Source organism: Bombina bombina, chromosome 1 (genome assembly GCF_027579735.1).
Source record: "Bombina bombina isolate aBomBom1 chromosome 1, aBomBom1.pri, whole genome shotgun sequence".
Lineage (NCBI taxonomy): Eukaryota > Metazoa > Chordata > Amphibia > Anura > Bombinatoridae > Bombina > Bombina bombina.
In genome coordinates this window covers 835,390,363-835,407,458 of record NC_069499.1, presented here as the reverse complement: position 1 = coordinate 835,407,458, position 17,096 = coordinate 835,390,363, and the positions used below count along the sequence as shown (strand labels likewise).

At 38.6% G+C, this 17,096-nt stretch overlaps 9 pseudogenes; 4 read left to right on the top strand and 5 right to left on the bottom strand.

Annotated features, from left to right (window-relative positions):
• Window positions 1-9,482: 9,482 nt before the first annotated feature.
• LOC128646195 (uncharacterized) lies at window positions 9,483-9,601 on the bottom strand (annotated as a pseudogene).
• Window positions 9,602-9,961: 360 nt separating this feature from the next.
• Window positions 9,962-10,079, bottom strand: LOC128646177 (uncharacterized; annotated as a pseudogene).
• Window positions 10,080-10,912: 833 nt separating this feature from the next.
• LOC128646207 (uncharacterized) lies at window positions 10,913-11,031 on the bottom strand (annotated as a pseudogene).
• A 768-nt stretch (window positions 11,032-11,799) lies between these two features.
• Window positions 11,800-11,918, bottom strand: LOC128646256 (uncharacterized; annotated as a pseudogene).
• A 360-nt stretch (window positions 11,919-12,278) lies between these two features.
• On the bottom strand, window positions 12,279-12,397 carry LOC128646245 (uncharacterized; annotated as a pseudogene).
• A 1,074-nt stretch (window positions 12,398-13,471) lies between these two features.
• On the top strand, window positions 13,472-13,590 carry LOC128646204 (uncharacterized; annotated as a pseudogene).
• A 1,770-nt stretch (window positions 13,591-15,360) lies between these two features.
• On the top strand, window positions 15,361-15,479 carry LOC128646165 (uncharacterized; annotated as a pseudogene).
• A 357-nt stretch (window positions 15,480-15,836) lies between these two features.
• Window positions 15,837-15,955, top strand: LOC128646162 (uncharacterized; annotated as a pseudogene).
• Window positions 15,956-16,771: 816 nt separating this feature from the next.
• Window positions 16,772-16,890, top strand: LOC128646194 (uncharacterized; annotated as a pseudogene).
• The last annotated feature ends 206 nt before the right edge of the window (window positions 16,891-17,096 follow it).

Below are 17,096 nucleotides of genomic sequence, written 5' to 3'. Positions count from 1 at the left end.
TATTGTTACAATGTATTTCAAATTGCAATGTCGTACATAATCGTGTAACCTTAAAATATTGTTTTCATGTCTATTTAAAACATGCTGCTTGCTAAATAGTTTAGTTAAAAATCCTCTGCTTCTAATGAAATATCTCCTTATTTTCTATAATGTATTCTATTTCATATATCACAGTATTTCGTTATCTAGCGTGACATTCCTAGATAGCAATATAGACACATACTAGTTACTAAAATATAAATACGTTTCTTATTGATATGCCAAGCCATCAACTGAGTCCTTGTATTGGCTGATGTTTTTCATCGATCTCTGATGCGCCATGTTGCTTAAGACGTCACCTGCCAGGCTGTCCAATGATTCCTTGTATTGGCTGACGTTTTTACGTGATCAAGGATGCACCTTTTATTGGATGGCGTATTTACGCGATCAAGGATGCGCCTTTTATTGGATGGCGTCTTTACGAGATCAAGGATGCGCCATGTTAATTAAGACGTCACATGCAAAGGTGTAAAAAGCGTCTGATTGTATTACGTAGTCCCGCAATATTTGATTTTGCACGTAACACACGTTTGTGAATGAGAAGACAAGTTTAAAACCATGGCGAGTATGGATTGTGTGCATCATGTAACATTGTTGACCCATAGCTGATAAAGAACACAACATTCTCTTTTGATGGATGTCTGGTTGAATAAACGAATGAAAGCAAAAGGTTTTCATGCATAAGATATTTCAAGGCAAGTGCAAATCCCTAAATATAGTCTATCTTGTTTAATATGTTTGTCAACAATATGTTCCTTTTTATGAAAAATGACTGTGTTGTGTTTAATTTTCAACATATCGAATTCATAAATATGCGCTATTGTATTAGAATAAAGTAATCAATATGCATTTATCTTTATCATATGCTAAATATATGAAATGCCGACTTCTTCTAGATGTTATTTCGTCGTACATTTTATTAAAGGGTCATTATACACTCACATGAAAAAACAAATATGTTTTATTATCTCTAGTTATATAGTCCATTTTTTACCAAATACATGTCTACTTTTGCTTATGTTCAAATAACATTTAAGTAATTTTCAGACTCCTCGCCAAGCCTCAAAGTTTGATGTGAGTACCATCTCCAGCTTGCTCCTGTTTGTGTAAAGGGTCTTTTCATATGCTAATGAAGGGGTATTGTCTTGTTTTACACTTGGAATGGGCTTTACAGCTATCTTTTCAATATAGATAAACCGATTTTATTTGAAAGTGTTTAAAGCTTTTTCATATTGATTTTGATATCAGTATATGTTAATCTTGTGGTTTCTAGTAGTGTCTATTACATGCAGTTCTCTTAAAAAGATTGTATACTGTCCCTTTAATGCAAATGTTGATTGTTGTATCATGTATGAGTTCCACATTGGTTAATCTCCAATTATATTATTGTGAGCATATATTTGTTTATTCACTCCTAAAAGGACTTTAAACCATATTCCTTGTTAAAACAAATATATTTCTAAAATAATTCAAACACAATAATGTCTCTTTAAGAAAATAGACTTTATTTAACACGTCAATAGAAATCAGATTCAAATATTTATTGTTTGAACAAGTACATGTAGATATACCAACAATCACCAAATATTAGTATATGTTAGCATATGTAATTTTTTAAAGGGACAGTCTAGAAAACAAATAATGATTTGCATTATTAAAAAAGCAATTTTTAAAATTAAAATGATATCAAACGTTTCTCACCAATTAATCATTTTTCCCTGGTTATTCTTATTTGCTAGCTAAACCTATGAGGTTTGTGTGCTCATTTCTTAGAGCTTGAAGAGTGCATGTAATCAGAATGCATTTTGACCACTAGAGGGCATTTTGATAGCATTTGGATATTGAAAACCTTGAGCTCATACAGCATATTTACCCTGTATTGATCATTGATTGTCTAAAATGTTGTTATGTCAGAACAACAAATAAGTGGTCAGTTTTCATAGGCATAGATACAAGGGTAAGCACATAAGTCACACGTATTTCTCCATGTTTTTGTTTCCAACTTGATCATGCGTAATACAGGGTTTTATTTGGAAACAATAATGTTCTGACTGTCCCTTTAAGCTGTGTTATTGTCATTCAAACAGTAATATGCCATCATGGATAATTGTAATGGTCATTTTGTTTGAGATTAGGGAAACAGTTTGGACATCACATCACAGAAACCAATCAATATCATGAGCAAGGATAGGTATGTGATGATTTGGTGTCCACACACTTATAACCCACACTCTGCAAACAATCTGCCTCCATGGACCCGGTCCCATAGTAGCAGATTATATACAGAGTGTGGTCCACAAGTGTATGAAAACCACATCATCACATACCTATCCATTACACATTAAAGCAGCACAGCAAATCACAATAATAAATCTTACAACATTAAAGGGGCATATTCATGTATATCTGCAAATGTGGTATACATGATACATTGCACTGCATGTGAAATGGGATGCTATATTGGAGAAACAAGCCAAAAACTGCACCTTCGAATGAACTTACACAGACACTCAATCAAAAACCACTGTGAAACAAAATACTGCACCCCTGTTGGTCACTATTTCACCCAACCTGACCACTCCATCCAAAACCTCAAAATCAAAATTCTCAGAGGCAACTTCAAAAACACCATGGAAAGAAAAACCTTTGAAATGAAAATGATAATGCACTTCAACCTGTTTAATTCTGGACTAAATGTGGACTCTGGATTCTTAACACATTATCAAAATTTTTTGTAATGTACTTTCATTTAGTCAATTACATTGTATATTCCACATTCCTTATACATAGGTACACAGGTAAGCCTATGTCCACACTTTTGTCTTTTCTTAACTTTTGTATTCCCCCTGTATATACAATTTCACATCTCTATAGATATTGATTCAATGTTGATATATAACTTTATGTCAGTATATGGTCTATGTAAAGCTAAATATTTCCCCTGTCTGTTCTCCTACACTGGACACTGTCTGCCTGTTACCTAAGCCCCCCTCATGATTTTTACGACACCTCCTCCTCTCCCTGCACTGTCTTCTTAGCTATTCTGTGTTTTAAGATACAATCTGTAAATTCCATTGAATTGGTTAGTATTGCTTCAGACTTGATAAAGGAAGGAACTCTTCCAAAAGCTTGTCATCTTATAAATGTATAGTTAGTCCAATAAAAAAAGTATCATTGCTCAATGCAATACTCTTGTTATTTTGATATCTAAATCTCTGGACTAACATGGCTACTCCAATCAATGTGACTATGGAAGATACTGAATATAGCCACAATAAGAAGCAAATCATGAAACTGATCACAAAAGAAACACAGATCAACAGTGATATATACTTCCTATCATCCTGCAAAAAAATGAATCTCATTCCAAATGGACTGAAAATTAAGAAAAAGAACACAATATTCACACCTGCACCAGGACGCAACACAAAATTGGACAGCTATATTGAAAGCTTCCGGTTGAGAACTGCATCTCTGCTCAACACACAGCAGAAAAAAGTAATGTATAACCTCTCACACTTAGAAAAAAACGCTATAAAAAACTTAAGAAATAATGAAAACATTACCATTAAGCCTGCGGACAAGGGAGGAGCAGTGGTGATCATGAATACACAGGACTACATCACAGAGGGAAATAGACAATTATCAGATCAAACTTATTACAAAAAACTGGAAAAGGACCCCACCCAGGAATATACTTTGCAACTTAGAAAACTAATTAAAACATTCCCTAAACACACGCAACATAAACTGGACAAACTGGTGCCCTCTAACCCAAGCATAGGGACATTCTACATGCTCCCAAAAATCCACAAACCAGGGAACCCAGGAAGACCAATAATAACAGGCATGGACACTCTGACTGAGCAACTATCGGGCCTAGTGGAGAATATTCTTAAGCCCTTAGTTATTAACACCACTAGCTTTATAAAAGACACCACTGATTTTCTTAACAAAATCAGCCAGATAACAGAATTGCCAGAGGATACTATACTTGTGACAATGGATGTGGAATCCCTGTACAGCAATATTCCACATAAAGATGGTATTGATGCCTGCTTAAACTTTCTTTCCTGCAACAGCCTTAACCAGACATATAGTGCTTCTACAGTCAGTAAACTTACAGAATTTATACTTACTCACAATTATTTCATCTTCAACCACTCCATCTACTTACAAATCATGGGAACAGCCATGGGCACCAAAATGGCACCACAGTACGCAAACCTCTTCATGGCTGACTTAGAACAGAGATTCCTAGCCACTCACCCTCACAAACCATTCAAATACTTTCGCTACATCGATGATATTTTCATCATATGGACAGAAGGAGAAAAAAACCTTGAACATTTTCATAAATCATTTAATCTATTTCATGCATCAATCAAGCTTAAAATGAACTTTTCTAGAGACTGTGTCAACTTCCTGGATACAACAATATCCATCACAAATGGCAAACTGCACTCATCTGTATACAGGAAACCAACAGATAGATGCAGCTACCTCCACAGCTCCAGCTCCCACCCCAATCACATTAAAAAATCCATAATCTACAGTCAGGCTACAAGATACCACAGAATTTGTTCAGATACCAAGGACCGTGACAAACACCTCATCACATTGTCCCAATCATTCAAGGAAAAAGGTTACAAAACAAGGATTATAAATAAAAAAATTAACTCTGCCCTCAATACCCCACGTGAACACTTACTACAATACAGGGAGAAGAAAAACATATCACGTATACCACTAGTAGTCAAATACAACCCTGCTGTGGAAGGGATACGAAAAATCATAAAAGACTTACAGCCACTACTCTTAGAGGATCCCACACTCAAAAAAATCTTTCCAAAACCCCCAATCCTGGCATACAGACAAGCACCTAACCTAAAGCAGAAACTGGTACATAGGAAGCTACCCCTTGAGAAAAAGAACACTCAGAATGGAACCAAGTGCTGCTATAAAGCTCGCTGCAAACTGTGTCAACACGTTTGTGAAAGCAGCACAGCAAATCACAATAATAAATCTTACAACATTAAAGGGGCATATTCATGTATATCTGCAAATGTGGTATACATGATACATTGCACTGCATGTGAAATGGGATGCTATATTGGAGAAACAAGCCAAAAACTGCACCTTCGAATGAACTTACACAGACACTCAATCAAAAACCACTGTGAAACAAAATACTGCACCCCTGTTGGTCACCATTTCACCCAACCTGACCACTCCATCCAAAACCTCAAAATCAAAATTCTCAGAGGCAACTTCAAAAACACCATGGAAAGAAAAACCTTTGAAATGAAAATGATAATGCACTTCAACCTGTTTAATTCTGGACTAAATGTGGACTCTGGATTCTTAACACATTATCAAAAATTTTTGTAATGTACTTTCATTTAGTCAATTACATTGTATATTCCACATTCCTTATACATAGGTACACAGGTAAGCCTATGTCCACACTTTTGTCTTTTCTTAACTTTTGCATTCCCCTTGTATATACAATTTCACATCTCTATAGATATTGATTCAATGTTGATATATAACTTTATGTCAGTATATGCTCTATGTAAAGCTATATATTTCCCCTGTCTGTTCTCCTACACTGGACACTGTCTGCCTGTTACCTAAGCCCCCCTCATGATTTTTACGACACCTCCTCCTCTCCCTGCACTGTCTTCTTAGCTATTCTGTGTTTTAAGATACAATCTGTAAATTCCATTGAATTGGTTAGTATTGCTTCAGACTTGATAAAGGAAGGAACTCTTCCGAAAGCTTGTCATCTTAAATGTATAGTTAGTCCAATAAAAAAAGTATCATTGCTCAATGCAATACTCTTGTTATTTTGATATCTGTATCTACAAAACAAACATATCTCAAAAAATACTTACTTCCTCTTCCTTCCCCTCTTCCTACGAGGCTTAGGCTAAGGCTCTGGGAGGGGCAACTGCCCCCTCCGACGAGTTCTCATCGGAGACGTTGTGGGAAGAGTGGAAGGAGGAGTACTGGGATGACCAAGGTGAGGATATGGAGGAGATGGCCCAGGAGGAGATGGCCCAGGAGGAAATGGCCCAGGAGGAGATGGCCCAGGAGGAAATGGCCCAAGAAAAGATGGCCCAGGAGGAGATGGCCCAGGAGGAAATGGCCCAGGAGGAGATGGCCCAGGAGCAGATGGCCCAGCAGCAGATGGCCCAGCAGCAGATGGCCCAGCAGCAGATGGCCCAGCATGCGCCTCCCGGAAGAAATTGAACATAGCTTCTTGTAGCTGGAAACTCCGGTTTTGTCCTTGTTCTATTCTTGTAAGAATCTCTATAATTTGTGTTTGTCCTTCTCTAATGCCACAAAGCTCTTCGATAATCCGAGTTCTCCCTTGGATATTTTCCATCCGGGAGGTACGCATCTGTTCAATGTAGTCAACTAGCACACGCACCTCGGCTATCTCCTCCTGTTGTGCACGGCGGCCTGCCCGTGTACGGTGGCCTGCTGGTGCACGGTGGCCTGCTGGTGCTTGAGGGGCCTCTTCCTCTGCTTCAGGGGCCTCTTCATCTGCTTCAGTGGGGGCCTCTTCATCTGCTTTAGTGGGGGCCTCTGCTTCTTGTGCAGGGGGGGCCTCTTCTCTCCGAGGTGGTGATTCATCCCCACCACTCTCATACCGGGGAAAAGGAGGAGCCTGTAGTTGGTGTGCTGCCTCCTCCCCAGTATATTGGAAAAATAAAGAAATGTATATATTAGCATATTTCCAAATAAAGATGTAAATGATTTTGCTTACAATAGAATTACAAATGCAGCCTCATTAATCCACTTTGAAATCTAACAATCAATACGATTTCCACATTTTCCAAACCGTGTTTCTCTCTGGTCAATCTGAATGTTTTTGCATTTGTTTTCAGTCTGTTTAAATGCACACCTAACCTATAGCCTAGATACTAATGTAATCGCAAAGTAATTTTGAATGCGTTTACGTAATAATGTGTTAAACCGCGTAATAGCATTAATCTTATCCTTAAATACATTCTGATGTTAATAGATTCTTAAATGAGCTTACCGTCAGATGAGAGTGGCAGGTTCCCGGTATCGATTCCTCCGATCCCGACTATGGCCACCTCGGAGATGCTGGGACGCAACATTTCCTCCCATCGGGAGTACTCAACAATCAGTGCAGGCCCGCCACCGGTCCCTGTGGCATGTTGGTACTCCCTGGTTATTTTCTTTTTCAGCTCCATCTTTCAGTCCCGGTAACGATGTTTAATAGAGTCCATATCTCTGTTACGGCCCCCCACTGCATCCCTTATCTCCCACCAGAGTTTCCTCTTGTCACTTGGGGTGGTCTTCTGAGCCTGCAGCCTCTTATACCTGCCCATATAGGCTTCTATGAGGACCTCCTTCTCCTCCATAGTAAACCTCACCTCCCTAGTTGCCTTGGCCTTCCCCTGTGATGGTGCCCTCTGTTTCCCAGACTGTGAAGCCCTACTCTGTCCGCCACTGGGCCCAGCCACTTGTTCATCTTGAACCAAGTGGCTGGGTCCACCCACCACTTCCACCCCCGCTTCCTGCCCCCCTTTATGTCCCCCTTCCTGCCCTGTTCCTCTCCCCCCTCTCCCTCTCCTCCCCCTCTACCTCTCCCCTGACTAATCTCCTGCCTGCCCTCCTCTTCCATCTCTTCCCTAAACTAAGCCCCAACTACTCCAACAAAAAGTGAGTGTGCCCAAATGAAAGGGGGTCAAAATAAAGAACTAAAAAGACCAAAAAAGTGCTGAAAGTGTGAAAGGGATATAAATAAAAGAGGGTAAGGAGTATTTAATCAACCAAAATGTATAAGAAGACTAAAAGGAGGATATGTAAACTAAATGTAACTAGGGGATGGGGATGGGATTAGAGGGAAAGGGGTATGGGAATAGAGGAAATGGAATGAAAGGGAATGGGATGAAAGGGAATGGGGTATGGAGTGTAGTATGAGAGGGTATGGGGTATGGAGTGTAAGTAGTGTTATTGATAAGTGTATGTATGTATTGAATGTGTTTGCGTGTAAATGTGTTAAGTATACAGAAAAAGCACTCGCACACTCACCCAAACCAACTGTCACTCACTAACGCTCTCTTACTAACTCACGCTCCCACTAACTCATGCTCCCACTAACTCACGCTCCCACTAACTCACACTACCACTAACTCACGCTACCACTAACTCATGCTACCACTAACTCACACTACCACTAACTCACGCTCCCACTAACTCACGCTACCACTAACTCACACTACCACTAACTCACACTACCACTAACTCACACTACCACTAACTCACTCACGATAACAATAACTGACTCTCTTACACTAACACTAACTCGCACTAACTCTCACAATAACTCACTAAATCTCAAATCTCCAATCTCCAAAAACCCACCAGCAACACAGTCAAAGAAGCCATGCTTGTGTGGTGCTTATATACCCTGTGTAAATGTTTAATGATGTACGGGTTTGCGTTGTAAATTGTGTTCAGGTGTGCTTTGTTAGTAATTAGTATGCGTGCAATGTGTATTAGTTGTGTGAATTTGCGCATGCTCATTTAGAGTTAGTATTTGTGGAATGTGTAGAATGCGATGATGTCATAGTGCTCGCTTTATATAACATTGTCCCATAGTATTATGTGTGAATGTTAATTTGCGATGGTGTTGTATATGTGAAGTGTTGTATATGTATGTTTGTCCTAATATTTCTTAATGTTGAATGCGAGTATTTTGCTTGTGTATGAGTGTGCATTTATTTTTCCTTTTTGTTATTTTCCGTATTTCCGTATCGTAAAGTATGTGCGTATTCCCTTTATTTTGATTTTATTTTTTGTGAATGTGTAATGCGTGTGTGCTTTGTTTTGTGATTGTTGTTCTGACATTTGCAGTGTGTTATTGTTGTGCATTATGTGGTATACGTCATATGACCGAGCAGTGCGTATTTCTCGCGAGATCGAGTGTTAGGTGCAAAAAGCGTGTTTGATTTGCCATTGATCTCTATGGGAGACTGTCTAACACGGGTGTGATTCCGCGTCTGAAATATACGCGTTAGGAGTAGCGTTAGAAGGTTGTTTATAAACTCTAAATACCAGCGTTAAAAACTCAGTGTGTTAGAAATAAACCACGCGTAGCTAACGCACCCCCTCTAATGCAAAAGTCTAAATCTAGGCGTTAGATGGCAAATATATAAATAAATTAATAAATAGTGCCAGTACAGGCCCAGAATCACTTGCTGACCAATGACAAAAAGTATACACAGATAAAGAGTTTCCTGCCCCTCTTTCTGCCTGCCTGCCTGTCTGTCTTGACAAAAGATCTTTAATACAATGGACATCTATTTTTTAGTATTTGCAAGATACAGTTGTTTCAAAGAATATTGCTATTATCAGTAAATATGAAGCATGCTTCACTGCTTTAAAAATGAAAAAAAAAATGCCTACCGCACATGGTGTTCCCAGGCGGTCTACCATCCAGGTACTGACCAGGCCTGGCCCTGCTTAACTTCCAAGATCAGACGGGATCAGGTGCATTGAAGGCAGTGTGATGGCAGACACTTAGTGCCTCTTCCCAACGTGTTTTGTTCTTGCTCATGCTGTCATTCACAGTCTGTAAAAAATTGAAGAGTTAAAACGGGGTTAAAATTTAGATGGCAAATATATAAATAAATTAATAAATAGTGCCAGTACAGGCCCAGAATCTCTTGCTGACCCATGACAAAAACGTATACACAGATAAAGAGTTTCCTGCCCCTCTTTCTGCCTGCCTGCCTGTCTGTCTGTCTTTACAAAAGATAATTATCTTTAATACAATGGACATCTAATTTTAAGTAATTGCAAGATACAGTTGTTTCAAAGAATATTGCTACTATCAGTAAATATGAAGCATGCTTCACTGCTTTAAAAATGAAAAAAAAGCCTACCACACCTGATGTTCCCAGGTGGTCTCCCACCCAGGTACTGACCCGGTCTGGCTCTGTTAACTTCCGAGATCAGACGGGATCAGGTGCATTCAAAGCAGTGTGGAAGTAGACATTTAGCGCTTCTTCCCAAAGTGTTTTGTTCTTGCTCATGCTGTCATTCGCAGTCTGTAGAAAATTAAAGAGTTAAAACGGGGTTAAAATTTAGATGGCAAATATATAAATAAATGAATAAATAGTACCAGTAGAGTCCCAGAATCACTTGCTGACCCATGACAAAAAGTATACACAGATAAAGAGTTTTCTGCCCCTCTTTCTGCCTGCCTGCCTGTCTTTACAAAAGATAATTATCTTTAATACAATGGACATCTAATTTTTCGTAATTGCAAGATACAGTTGTTTCAAAGAATATTGCTACTATCAGTAAATATGAAGCATGCGACACTGCTTTAAAAATGAAAAAAACGCCTACCACACCTGATGTTCCCAGGTGGTCTCCCATACAGATTCTGACCAGGCCTGGTGCTGCTTAACTTCCGAGATCAGATGGGATTGGGTGCATTCAAGGAAGGTGGCGGTAGACACTTATTTCCACTTCCCAACGCGTATTGTTCTTGCTCATGCTGTCATTCACAGTCTGAAAAAAAAAATTGAAGAGATAAAACGGGGTTAAATTTAGATGGCAAATATATAAATAAATTAATAAATAGTGCCAGTACAAGCCTAGAATCACTTGCTGACCCATGACAAAAAGTATACACAGATAAAGAGTTTCCTGCCCCTCTTTCTGCCTGCCTGCCTGTCTGTCTGTCTTTACAAAAGATAATTATCTTTAATACAATGGACATCTGATTTTAAGTAATTGCAAGATACAGTTGTTTCAAAGAATATTGCTACTAGTAATAAATATGAAGCATGCTTCACTGCTTTAAAAATGAAAAAAAAAAAGCCTACACCACCTGGTGTTCCCAGGCAGTCTCCCATCCAGGTACTGACCAGGCCAGGCCCTGCTTAACTTCCGAGATCAGACAGGATTGGGTGCATTCAAGGCAGAGTGAAGGTAAACACTTAGCGCTTCTTCCCAACATATTTTGTTCTTGCTCATGCTGTCATTCACAGTCTGTAAAAAATTGAAGAGTTAAGACGGGGTTAAAAATTAGATGGCAAATATATAAATAAATTAATAAATAGTGCAAGTACAGGCCCAGAATCACTTGCTGATCCATGACAAAAAGTATACACATATAAATAGTTTCCTGTACCTCTTTCTGCCTACCTGCCTGTCTGTATTTACAAAAGATAATTATCTTTAATACAATGGACATCTAATTTTTAGTAATTGCAAGATAGAGTTGTTTCAAAGAATATTGCTACTATCAGTAAATATGAAGCATGCTTTAAAAATGAAAACAAAAAAGCCTACTGCACCTGGTGTTCCCAGGCGATTTTCCATCCAGGTACTGACCAGGCCTGCCCCTGCTGAACTTCCAAGATCAGACGAAATCTTTCTCATGCTGTCATTCACAGTCTGTAAAAAATTGAAGAGTTAAAATGGGGTTAAAATTAGATGGAAAATACATAAATAAATTAATAAATAGTGCCAGTACAGGCCCAGAATCACTTGCTGACCCATGATAAAAAGTATACACAGATAAAGAGTTTCCTGCCCCTCTTTCTGCTTGCCTGCCTGTCTGTCTGTCTTTACAAAAGATAATTATCTTTAATAAAATGGACATCTGATTTTTAGTAATTGCAAGATACAGTTGTTTCAAAGAATATTGCTACTATCAATAAATATGAAGCATGCTTCACTGCTCTAAAAATTAAAAAAAACATCCTACCGCACCTGGTGTACACAGGCGGCTTCCCATCCTGGTACTGACCAGGCCTGGCCCTGCTTAACTTCCAAGATCAGATGGGATCGATTGGATTCAAGACAGAGTGGAGGTAGACACTTAGTGCCTCTTCCCAACGTGATTTGTTCTTGCTCATGCTGTCATTCACAGTCTGTAAAAAATTGAAGAGTTAAAACGGGGTTAAAATTTAGATGGCAAATATATAAATAAATTAATAAATAGTGCCAGTACATGCCCAGAATCACTTGTTGACCCATGACAAAAAGTATACACATAGAAAGAGTTTCCTGCCCCTCTTTCTGCCTGCCTGCCTTTCTGTCTGTCTTTACAAAAGATAATTATCTTTAATACAATGGACATCTGATTTTAAGTAATTGCAAGATACAGTTGTTTCAAAGAATATTGCTACTATCAATAAATATGAAGCATGCTTCACTGCTTTAAAAATGAAAATAAAAGCCTACAGCACCGTGTTTTTCCAGGCGGTTTCCCATACGGGTACTGACAAGGCCTGGCACAGCTTAACTTCCAAGATCAGATGGGATTGGGTGCATTCAAGTCAGTGTGGAGGTAGACAGTTAGTACTTCTTCCCAACATGTTTTGTTCTTGCTCATGCTGTCATTCACAGTCTGTATAAAATTGAAGAGTTAAAACGGGGTTAAAATTTAGATGGCAAATATATAAATAAATTAAAAAATAATGCCAGTACAGGCCCAGAATCACTTGCTGACCCATGACAAAAAGTATACACAGATAAAGAGTTTCCTGCCCCTCTTTCTGTCTGCCTGCCTGCCTGCCTGTCTGTCTGTCTTACCAGGTGTGGGTAGGCTTTTTTTTTTTTCATTTTTAAACAGTGAAGCATGCTTCATATTTACTGACAGTAGCAATATTCTTTGAAACAACTATATCTTGCAATTACTAAAAATTAGATGTCCATTGTATTAAAGATAATTATCTTTTGTAAAGACAGACAGGCAGGCAGAAAGAGGGGCAGGAAACTCTTTATCTGTGTATACTTTTTGTCATGGGTCAGCAAGTGATTCTGGGCCTGTACTGGCACTATTTATTAATTTATTTATATATTTGCCATCTAAATTTTAACCCCGTTTTAACTCTTCAATTTTTTACAGACTGTGAATGACAGCATGAGCAAGAAAAAAACACTTTGGGAAGAGGTGCAACGTGTCTACCTCCACACTGACATGAATGCACCTGATCTAGCAAGTTAAGCAGAGCCAAGCCTGATCAGTACATGAATGGGAGACTACCTGGGAACACCAGGTACGGTAGGCATTTTTTTTCATTTTTGAAGCAGTGAAGCATACTTCATATTTACTGATAGTAGCAATATTCTTTGAAACAACTGTAACTTGCAAATACTAAAAATTAGATGTCCATTGTATTAAATATAATTATCATTTGTAAAGACTGGCAGGCAGGCAGGCAGAAAGAGGGGCAGGAAACTCTTTATCTGTGTATACTTTTTGTCATGGGTCAGCAAGTGATTCTGGGCCTGTACTGGCACTATTTATTAATTTATTTATATATTTGCCATCTAAATTTTAACCCCGTTTTAACTCTTCAATTTTTTACAGACAGTGAATGACAGCATGAGCAAGAACAAAACGTGTTGGGAAGAGTCACTTACTGTTTACCACCACACTGCCTTGAATGCACCTGATCCCGTCTCATCTTGGAAGTTAAGCAGGGTCAGTCCTGGGCAGTACCTTGATGTGAAACCGCCTGGGAACACCAGGTGTGGTAGGCTTTTTTTTTCATTTTAAAACCAGTGAAGCATGCTTCATATTTACTGATAGTAGCAATATTCTTTGAAACAACTGTATCTTGCAATTACTAAAAATTAGATGTCCATTGTATTAAAGATAATTATCTTTTGTAGACAGACAGACAGGCAGGCACTCAGGCAGAAAGAGGGGCAGTAAACTCTTTATCTGTGTATACTTTTTGTCATGGGTCAGCAAGTGATTCTGGGCCTGTACTGGTACTATTTATTAATTTATTTATATATTTGCCATCTAATTTTTAACCCCGTTTTAACTCTTCAATTTTTTACAGACTGTGAATGACAGCATGAGCAAGAACAAAACACGTTGGGAAGAAGAACTAATTGTCTACCTTTACACTGCCTTGAATGCACCAGATCCTGTCTGATCTTGGAAGTTAAGCTGGGCCAGGCCTGGTCAGTACCTGGATGCGGTAGGCATCTTTTTTTCATTTTTAAAGCAGTGAAGCATTCTTCATATTTATTACTAGTAGCAATATTCTTTAAAACAACTGTATCTTGCAATTACTTAAAATCAGATGTCTATTGTATTCAAGATATTTATCTTTTGTAAAGACAGACAGACAGGCAGGCAGGCAGGCAGAAAGAGGGGCAGGAAACTCTTTATCTGTGTATAATTTTTGTCATGGGTCAGCAAGTTATTCTGGGCCTGTACTGGAACTATTTATTAATTTATTTATATATTTGCCTTCTAAATTTTAACCCCATTTTAACTCTTCAATTTTTTACAGACTGAGAATGAGAGCATGAGCAAGAACAAAACACGTTGGGAAGAGGTGCTAAGTGTCTACCTCCACACATCCTTGAATGCAACCTATCCCGTCTGAACTCGTAAATTAAGCGGGGCCAGGCCTGTTCAGTACTTGGATTGGAGACCGCTTGGGAACACCAGGTGTTGTAGGTTGTTTTTATTTATTTGTGAAGCATGCTTCATATTTATTGATAGTAGCAATATTCTTTGAAACAACTGTATCTTGCAATTACTAAAAATCAGATGTCCATTGTATTAAAGATAATTATCTTTTGTAAAGACAGACAGACAGGCAGGCAGGCAGAAAGAGGGGCAGACAACTCTTTATCTCTGTATACTTTTTGTCATGGGTCAGCAAGTGATTCTGGGTCTGTACTGGCACTATTTATTAATTTATTTATATATTTGCCATCTAAATTTTAACCCCGTTTTAACTCTTCAATTTTTTACAGACTGTGAATAACAGCATGAGCAAGAAGAAAAACGTGTTGGGCAGAAGCACTAAGTGTCTACCGCCCCACTGCCTTGAATGCACCCGATCCCATCTGGTCTCGGAAGTTAAGCAGGCCCTGGTCAGTACCTGGATGTGAGACCGCCTAGGAACACCAGGTGTGGTAGGCTTTTTTTTTTTAATTTTTAAAGCAGTGAAGCATGCTTCATATTTACTGATAGTAGCAATATTCTTTGAAACAACTGTATCTTGCAATTACTAAAAATCCGATGTCCATTGTATTAAAGATAATTATCTTTTGTAAAGACAGACAGACAGGCAGGCAGGCAGAAAGAGGGGCAGGAAACTCTTTATCTGTGTATACTTTTTGTCATGGGTCAGCAAGTGATTCTGGGCCTGTACTGGCACTATTTATTAATGTATTTATATATTTGCCATCTAAATTTTAACCCCGTTTTAACTATTCAATTTTTTACAGACTGTGAATGACAGCATGAGCAAGAGCAAAACACGTTGGCAAGACACGTTAAGTGTCTACTGCCACACTGCCTTGAATGCACGCGATCCCGTCTGATCTTGGAAGTTCAGCAGGGTCAGGCCTGGTCAGTACGTGGATGGGAGACCGCCTGGGAACACCAGGTGCGGTAGTCTTTTTTTTTTCATTTTTAAAACAGTGAAGCATGCTTCATATTTACTGATAGTAGCAATATTCTTTGAAACAACTGTATCTTGCAATTACTTAAAATCAGATGTCCATTGTATTAAAGATAATTATCTTTTGTTAAGACAGACAGACAGGCAGGCAGAAAGAGGGGCAGGAAACTCTTTATCTGTGTATACTTTTTGTCATGGGTCAGCAAGTGATTCTGGGCCTGTACTGGCACTATTTATTAATTTATTTATATATTTGCCATCTAAATTTTAACCCCGTTTTAACTATTCAATTTTCTACAGACTGTGAATGACAGCATGAGCAAGAACAAAACGCATTGGATAGAGGCAATAAGTGTCTACTGCCATACTGCCTTGAATGAACCCAATCCCGTCTGATCACGGAAGTTAATCGGGGCCAGGCCTGGTCAGTACCTGGATGGGTGACCGCCTGGGAACACCAGGTGCGGTAGACTTTTTTTTTTTCATTTTTGAAGCAGTGAAGCATTCTTCATATTTTCTGATAGTAGCAATATTCTTTGAAACAACTGTATCTTGCAATTACTAAAAAGCAGATGTCCATTGTATTAAAGATAATTATCTTTTGTAAAGACAGACAGGCAGGAAGGCAGAAAGAGGGGCAGGAAACTCTTTATATGTGTATACTTTTTGTCATGGGTCAGCAAGTGATTCTGGGCCTGTACTTGCACTATTTATTAATTTATTTATATATTTGGCATCTAAATTTTAACCCTGTTTTAACTCTTCAATTTTTTACAGACTGTGAATGACAGAATGAGCAAGAACAAAACGCATTGGGAAGAAGCGCTAAGTGTCTACCGCCACACTTCTTTGAATGCACCCATTCCCATCTGATCTCGGAAGTTAAGCAGGGCCAGGCTTGGGTGGGAGATCGCTTGGGAACGCCAGGTGCGGTAGGCTTTTTTTTATTTGTGAAGCATGCTTCATATTTACTGATAGTAGCAATATTCTTTGAAACAACTGTATCTTGCAATTACTAAAAATCAGATGTTTATTGAATTAAAGATAATTATCTTTTGTAAAGACAGACAGACAGGCAGGCAGGCAGAAAGAGGGGCAGGAAACTCTTTATCTGTGTATACTTTTTGTCATGGCTCAGCAAGTCATTCTGTGCCTGTACTGGCACTATTTATTAATTTATTTATATATTTGCCATCTAAATTTTAACCCCGTTTTAACTCTTCAATTTTTTACAGACTGTGAATGACAGCATGAGCCAGAACAAAACACGTTGGGAAGAGGCGTTATGTGTCTACTGCCACACTACCTTGAATGAACCCAATCCCGTCTGATCTCATAAGTTAAGCAGGGCTAGGCCTGGTCAGTACCTTGATGGGAGGCCGCCTGGGAACACCAGGTGCGGTAGAATATTTTTTTCTTTTTTAAAGCAGTGAAGCATGCTTCATATTTACTGATAGTAGCAATATTCTTTGAAACAACTGTATCTTGCAATTACTAAAAATTAGATGTCCATTGTATTAAAGATAATTATCTTTTGTAAAGACAGACAGGCAGGTAGGCAGGCAGGCAGAAAGAGGGGCAGGAAACTCTTTATCTGTGTATACTTTTTGTCAT